Genomic DNA, 8,774 nt, shown 5'->3' with positions numbered 1-8,774 from the left:
CTTGATGCAGCTGTCACCTCACTGCGTTCCCAGCACTTACAAATGGAGCGGTGAACAGAGCAGCTTCCCGGGTACAGAAGGTGGCTCGATGGAGCTGGGGCTCCTGGTGTCCTCCCGGGCCTGCTTTTTAAAGATAGATATTGTGTTTACCTTGCAGCAGTCCTATGGGAACACCAAGAGATCTCGGAGATAATTGCTAATGGGTCCGAACTGTCTCCAGCTGCTTCCTTAAGTACCCCCGGTTTATTAGACTCTGCACACTGGCTGACCTGTGTTTTTCCTATTCTGGACCTTTCTCCCACCCCTTATTAACAATTTCTGTACCTGGTGGCTTGTTTCAGTTAACCTTTTCCTAGGTCTGGAGCACAGCATGGGCTGTACCAGCTTTCACTCAGTTACTTGTTATTAGCAGGTTTTTTTTTTTTTTTTTTTTTTTGGTAAATTGTAGGTCTTCAGCATTTATTCATCTTCTGCTTATTCCAGTGTAATTTTATAACCCTCTCTATGCAGCCCTTTGTATATCTCAGTAGTTTATAGCCCTTTTCATGTACTTTAACCTATCTGAGTTAATCCTTGCTCGCCTGGGCTTTTCCTTCGTGTTCATCATTACTTGTATGACAGCATTTCCACTTGTACAACTCCTTTCTGACTCCCAGATCACCGAATGGCGCCTGACGCAGTCACTGTAATCTCTTACTGTACTTCCTCTCTTCTCTCTGCATCAGGACACTTTGCCTTTGTGCTTAACTAAAGGCATGCTCATGTGATTGCAAGAGAATTAAGCCAACACATCAGAAGAAATTATTACCTGTCAGCTGAAATATAGTAAGTGACTCTCTCCTTGTGTTGGAGCCTGTTCTGATTGTGAAATTACACGGAGTAGTTCAAGCACCTCCATGTCTGGCTTAAGCAAACCCATTTAATTTCATTTGCAATTGTCTAGTCTTTTGCATATAGTCAATTGTCACATCAGCTTATTGGCAGTAATGACTTCTGATGAACTAATTGATCACTTGTGATGATGTAAAACCATCGGTAATGTCTTTATGTTAGCACATAACATAACAGTGCTCTCTTGCACTTGTGTTATTGACTTAGGGTGTTTTCTTTTTCTTTCCTCCCTCGTCCCTCTAAGGTAAATTCCTAAATTTTGCTCATTGCTCCTTTTTAAAAAGCTATTATCCATATTTAAATCCTCTCTTTGGAGCTGTCTGTCCTTATTCTTCTACCGGCACACAAGATCCAACAGTACAAGTGATACAGGAAGGTTGGCAGAGGACAGTTTAATTTGAATTGACATATGCATGGAGAAAAACAAAGACCACGTTGTCTTTTCTGCCATTGCAACCTCCAGCCTGCAGAACATGCAGAGGACTGTCTACCTGACACCCCTGGCTGTCTGTCCTGTCTGTTTTGACAGAGGCATCTTCCAGTGTGAAGTCATTGGTCACAGCCAGAAGAAATCTCACAGAGGAGGAAGTTGTGGGATCCGATAGATGGTGGAAGATGAGGATTCAGTGGCCTCATATTAACAAGGCAGTGTTGGTACTTTCTTCTCCTTTCCTCCTCTTGGCATGCATTTACTTCCTAACTTTCACCATGTCAAGAAACCCAGCTAGAGCACAGATACGTGCTGTGAGTAGTTCAGCTATGTGCATGCTCCAAAGGGTCTAGGACAATTTGCAGGTGTCATTTGTTAAAATAAGGCAAGGTCTGGCCTTCCCTCATAAGCAGATCTGGGTCAGGGAACCCAGAAATTCTAAAAGGAGGTCCACTGCTATGACTGAAGCACTGCTGAGACCTTGTTTCTGGTGGGATCCCTGTACTAGGGGTGGTGGGGTGTCCTAGCTTGTCTGCAGTGAAGTAAGGTCAGCTGTTTGGCAAACGTAGAGATGGGGAATGAGATAAGGTGGAATGGGGGCTGTGAGAGAGTGTAAAAGTAGGGATTATGGGAGCCAGGACAAATGAGACAATAGATGCAGACGGGGTGGAGTTGTTCAGATGGAAATCTACCTCCTCTTAGCTGAGGAAGCATAAACAGGAAGATGCTGTGACTCATCATTTATTTATTGTTGCTTCTTGTTGGACAGTAAGAGACAGATTGGATGTCTGCAATATACTTTTTGATTCTGCATTCATTGGGGGACTGGGCAAGTTCTCTCTTTAATGATCTCTACTGTAATCTCAAGATCCACACCCTGGAGTCAGAAGTGTTTATGGCCACTGGTATGTCTCCTCTGAGGACCCCCAGGCAGAACAGACAGAAGATCAGACTCCAGGCCTAGAGTTGGGCATAACACCTACCTTTTAATCCATTTATTTCTATTTAGCACTGTTTAGTCCTATTTATACTGAAGTCATTAAAGTTGTTGTCCTACATTTCATGATTGAGCTAGTGTTATAATGTGGACATGAACCAGGTTTATTCACACCTTCAAAACAGATCTTGCAAGAGCCTATAAGAATGAATTCTGCTTATTAAGACAGATTTTCCGTCAAGGCACACAGGATGAAGGTAAGCATATGGTTTCCATAAGAAGACAGCCTAATAACTGTTGGTCCTTTTAGGGGTCTGGGCCCAGACATGTTTGGAAAGCCTTAAAAGTAATTTCTTTGAGATGTTTTGGAAAATATGGTTCCAAGAGCTTTTGAGGGATGGGAAAAGAAAGGGTTGTAGCCATGTAAAGTAATATCCCTAAAAAATCAAGCCGTCTTTAAATTGTTTGTTCTCTCCAAATTATTGAGCTCATTCCAAACATTCAATGGGATCCTGAGAGTGCAGGAGACTCAACAGAATCTCAAGGGGATGAAGGAGGATCGGTAGCCACAAAGTCACGAGGAAGAGTATTGCTCCTAAAAGCAATGTTGCAACTAAAGACAAATAGTGATCCAGAAAGCACCAAGGTCACCAGCAGAACATCTATCTAAACATCTGTGATGCTCAGGCTGCACAAGCTGACTCTGAAATAGCCAAGAGTGACTGGGAAGTCCTTTATGAAGAGGAGAATGTACACAATGACTCAAAAGGTATCAGCGTGGTGGTTCAGGTGCCAGACAAGAGACATCTGAGTGCCTGACTCTGACTAGCTTTGGGCAAATGCTCTGAACTTTCGTCTGCACCATAAGAAAGAGACTTCCCCATCAGACTGGGGCCTTCCAGACTGATCATATCACACAGACACCCTGAGGCTTAAGTATATTTCCTTAGGCTAGACCTCTTTGTTGGAGATGGGGATAGAATCAGGAGCTAGATCCCGACACAAGGATCTGGGAGGAGATGTTATTATGTCACTGCGTCTCACAGAACACATTTGTTTGCTCTACATTTCTCCTGGGGAGCTAGCAGGACTTAAAAAAAAAAAAAAAAAAAAGGTAAAAAGGTTTGCAGAGTGCTGCGATGACAGCTGTGTCACTGCCTCTCCAGGTGACAACACATGGGCTCTAAGGTATTTTCTGGCCTCATTCTGTAGATGGTACTATGTGCAGGACATTGGATCACTGCACTTTTTAGGTTGGGTTTGATCGCTTTTGGGGTTTGGAAGGAAGAGAGGAAGCTGCTTGAGGGCCACATGGGCCCTCAGCCATAAGCTAACCTGGGACATGCTGATAATTCTCCATGAGGAATGCTGTTAGCTGTTGCCATTATCTTCTCCACAGTCCTTATCTACATCTGGTTTCATGTCACTTCAGCTGCCCCAACTTTCGCATTACAGAGTAGCATCATCTTGAGTAATTCCCTTGGACTAGAGTGTTATAGTTGCTTGTATTAACTGAGGACCCCGACAAGCAAATGAGTTTGTGCTTGTGGATTCTCCTCTTGTAGGTCAGATACATTTCTGTTCTCCCAAGGATGTCTTCAGAGAAGGTTATCTGTCTACCTCATGCACTTCCCTGGGTATGTAAGTATTAGGCTGCAAAGGCTGTGTGCAATACATGCACCTGCTCTGAACAGACCAGCAGAGGAAGTCCCCATAGCTCAGAGGCACCCGGTGCTCTGCAAGTGGCTGGGCAGGAGCCACAGCCACAGGCTCCCAGGTTACCCTTTCATGTCCTCACAGGGAAGGTAATTTTACACCAGTGTAAATGCTAGGGTGCAAATTGAGGTGTTTAGGGATGCTAAAACATGTAAGCGATTTGGTAGGTCCTCTGAGGTCAGATAGCAATTTGGTTTCTAGATTTCCCAAACCAAGCTTGCTCTTTCTTACACAGATCTCTAGATCCCGTCCACCCTTTTTGCAAATCTCCTATGGTCCTCCAAGCTTTCTCCTCCCTTCCCCAGTGCCCCTTGGAAAGCACAACTCCTCTTGTTCCAGCAGTGCAAGCTCTTCACTCCTCCACTGAGGCCTCAACAACTTGCATCAAGCTTGGTGCCATTCGTACCTTTTCAGGATCCCGTGTGTGTCTACTAGAGTTTGCCAAGACTTGCCTCTTTGTCAGTAGAGTCAATCCATTTTGCTCCATCACACTGTCAGCCCTAATGACCCATCAGCTGGAGCATATAATCTATGTGGCCCTTGTTTGTGGAACAGCCACCTTGCTCCAGTCCTCTGACCACCAGCTGGTTCAAAGTTAGACTCAAAACTCATTTCTATCATTCTGCAGTGATTCGTCAATTCATACTAATGACAAAATATTCAGCTCAGTTTCCTTTCTGCTTGTCTATCACTTCACTCCTGGATGTTGTTTTCCCTGCCTCTTTCTCTCCTGGCTCTCACACATGTTCTGTTATCTTTGACAATAAGGTTTCCGAGCACACTGTGAGAGTAGCCTATATTACAACAACTTTTTAGTCATTCACAGTACTTTTTACAACCTCGACTATTGCAATTCTCTATGACACAAGGCCTCTCTCTCACGAACACATTTTCACACATGTGAATCATCGCTAGACATCCATTTCCCCAGCGATCTCTTTGGCAAGATGGGTTTTTGCTCATCTGCACGGACTTTCAGTGTTCATGGCTTTGGCATGAGCATGGCCTAACTTGGCCTTGGCCCTGGGATGTCAGGTGCCTTTGCACATGCACACACACACGCACACACACACATGTCACTGTACAGGATTAACTGGACTCTACATCTCTATCTTTATCAGCCATCATCCTCTTTCTGAGTCATGGCAGAAGTAGATAAGCAGCTGGTTTTGCTATTGGCTTCATGATAATAAGTAAACAGTAATTAATATTTTGCAATTGTATAGCTGTTTGAATTGGAGAATCTGAAAGCACTTAATTAGCATTATTTAGTCATCATTGCATAGCCCACATGGGGTAGATAAGGTTTTATGGTGCAGAAGGGGAAACTGAAGCAGGAAAGGATAGCAGGACCAGGAAAGCTGAACTCCTGTCAGGAAGGTTTGCAGTTCCCAGGTGTTTCTTAAACCCTGCTGCAATCACATTTTGAAGACACCAGAGGTGCAGCTGGTGCTAAAATGCAGGAGGCAAAATCCTGCTCCGTATCCTCAGAAAGCTCAGGATGGAGCCCTCCAGGGTTAACTGAGGCTTCAGTTCCTGTAGGGTTGTTCCTCTTCAGTGCCTTGACTCTTCCTACTTTTGCTGCTGTTTGTTGTTTTCAAATCACTAAGACCCCAGTGCAACAGGTAAGGTAGGCGTCTAACAGAGACAGAATAGTGGGGTGGGTCTGGGTCTTGGCTGGATCTGGCCTGATATCTTTGAGACATTTTTTTTCTGTTGTCCAGAGATAACTTTTGTCAAACCATCCAAATGATTTGCAAAGTTGAAGTCCTTGCAAAAGTGTCTAACAGACAGCTGAAGGTCCAGATATAGATCAAAGTATTTAGGTAAAGGAAGAGCTGTCTAGACATTGTATCGGATTTGCAAACTCACACCAATGTCTTACATCTGAGGCTAGGGTTAGTTGTTTAAATGTAGATGTCTAGGGCCCTTTCAGATGCCTTAGGTGTCCTGCCTGACCTCCAGGCAAGGAAGGACAAGACTCTCCTAAAGGTCCCCTGATGTATCTGCCAATTGGCTTGGGTACCCCAGGGCACCTCAGAAACACCTAGTTTTGGCTGAGTTGTGCCCCAGGTGTACAGCTTAATGGGCTGTGTCAATGCACGTCCAGCGTGTGGTTCACACAAGTAGGTCTGTTCCCCTAGGGATGCAGCCTTCTCAGCCAAGGTCGTGTGGGTGAACTTCGGGTTGGCACTTTTTAATGCTGAGGGGCTGGAGGGCTGGAAGTGGAAGCTTTCATAAACTACTTTTAATGCATGCTTCCGGAGAAGTTCTGTGTGGCTAAAAAAAATCACATAACTGATCACAGTGCAGTGCTTACTCAAGTCCCCGTGATTCACCACCATCTCCTTCCACCAGAGCAGAGGGAAGCCAGGACAACTGGTTGGTGGGGAGCCCTGATCTAGCCATGAAGTGAGGTTGAAACATGTTTTGCCTAAAAGTCTTCATGAATATTTGCTGACAACAGAGGACAGAGTGAGGCTAAAGCTCTGTTTGGGCTTAGCAGCAGAGTCTGTCATGATTGCTAAATGCTTGTTTCACTGGATTCATTCCTTTTTGGAGCATTTCTTCCTATTTGTTGCAGTTTTTTTGCCTTCCTCCATTCCTCCTTGACCAGTTCAAGGCTTTCAGTCTGTCAAGCCCTAAACTGGTTTCTGTTCTGCTCTCTGCCTCTCTGCATAGACTTCCCCCCCCTCCTCTCCTTTTCTTAACCTAGACCCTTTTTCTGCTGAGCCTCAGCTCCCACTTTCAGATCCTGGTTTAAAATGCCTCTACACACAACTTTCTGTTTCTCCTGGCTCCATTATCAGCTGCATGCACGCCTCCTTCCTGGCCCCTGTTGCAGGCACTGTCCCCTGATGCCAGCATTCCCCAGAGCCCTCCCATTTGTCTTCCACCTCATCTCTTCCCACCACGTCCACAGTCTGGCAGTCACTGTCACCAGGTCCAGCCACTCCTGGCCCCCACTGCCTTCTTGTCTGCCTTGGCTTCTCTCTGAGGAACCATGAGTTGGTTTCTCCAAGAAAGGCTTGCTCTAGCACCACATCCAAACCTCCATCCCCATCCCTTTCCTCTCCAACTTCTAGCCTCACCTCCCTCTCAGATTCTCAGAGCTTCCTTCCACCAGTGCTGTTGTCACTAGGGTTCATTTCATTGAGTACTCGTCCCTCCTGTCTGGGTTTGTCACCTCTCGGATAAGACTCCTTCCTTGTAGACACCACTGGGAAACTCATGAAGAAGCACTTGGGGCAGGTGGTCAGCCCCAGCTTTTCATCCCTGGGGCCTTCTGCCATGGAGCCACCAGGAGCCACCAGCCTGGGTGACCTGTTTTCTCTGTGGGGATGGTGTGGTGAGTGGCCTTGTTCTCCCTAAAAACTGCAGAAATGTTCAGAAACGTAGTGGATTTTCAGAAAAGAGGTGGAGGAATTTCAAAATGTGTCAAAATAGATCTTTTTTTCAAAATAATTTCAAAATAGATCTTTTGTTAGCAAAGATCTACCAAGTCTCTCCTGAGGACACCACCTATGCACCTGGACAACATCAGGGTGGATTTTCACCAGCGGGCAGAAGCAGTTACCTACGTGTCTGACTATTATTTTGAGTCCCAAATCCAAGGCCAGGCCACCACGGCTTTTACATGTCTGATTTTAACACAGATAAAAGAAAGAAAGAAAAAAAAAAAGTAGATTTGTTACTAGCCTACTTCTGGAAGCTCTAGAAAAAGTCTTGGCAGCTAGAGGTGTGTATATGTGCTTTAGGCAAACAAACAAGGCAGAAAACGTTCAACCCCCAGTGGTGCCTGTTTGGCAATGCCACGGGCAGGCTGGGGAGCAGAACAACAGGCTGTGCGAAATGAAAACACTCCTGGTGAGGTGAACACCTGAGTGGTGAACAAGGACACCCACCTGTCCCTGGCCTGGGCTCAGCACAGGGGGACAAAGGAGGGTGCTGGCTGCATGTGCTGGGAAATGGCCGTGCCTCCTGCATGGGTGTCCTCATGCAGTGGCACCCTCCAGGCCTGTGGGGTCTGGCTGTGTCCGATGGCACACACACGGTGTGAAGGGACAACAGAGGATAGGTGAGGGATGACTGCAGGAGCCTCAAATCAAGGGAATAAGGAGAAATATCAGCCAGACCTGCTGGATCAGTTGAAATCCTTGTTTTGAGCTTGGACGGGGTGTTTAACCACATTTATCGCCTCTTTGTGGGAGCAGAGATGTGTCTCTCATCTCGAGGCATGGCTCTACAAATGCATCCTGTCCCTCAGGTGTGGGACCCAGGGTGCCCATGCCCTGTGCTGGGGCCGTGCCTCTCCAGTGGCTCAGCAGGAGATGACTCGCCCCCGGGCGCTGCCAATAGATAAGGGAGGGGAGGCAGGTTTCCCAGTCATGAAGGTGTTGCACAATTAATTATTCTGGCTTGGCTCCGCATCCCTGGAGCTCAAGGATGCCACACAACATGACTAGTGCAGCAGAGGGGAAGGAGCAGCTCAGCTGAGCCCCAGGCTAACAAATCACTTCTGCTTGCGTCTCTCCACTGAAGTGAACACATCTTTCAAAGGGGAACGTGACAGAGCATGCTCTGGAGCAACAGCACCCGTGGTCAATGGAGCTAGAAAAGTCTTCCAGCCCTGTGAGCTTGTGTCCTCTTTCTCCACCCAGACACCCCTCTGCTGCACCCACCCACCCACCCCACTGCTCAGGGGAAGTGCAAATCCCTTGTGCCTTGGCTTCTCGTTTGTATTTGTTTGCCTCAAGGCTAAAAGCCATTTGGCCTGACGGGTCTTTCCCCCGGAAATTA

The sequence above is a fragment of the Netta rufina genome (assembly GCF_964035555.1).
Source record: "Netta rufina genome assembly, chromosome: Z".
NCBI classification, from domain to species: Eukaryota; Metazoa; Chordata; class Aves; order Anseriformes; family Anatidae; genus Netta; species Netta rufina.
The sequence above is the reverse complement of the archived record's forward strand: the minus strand, read 5'-3'. Positions refer to the sequence as shown.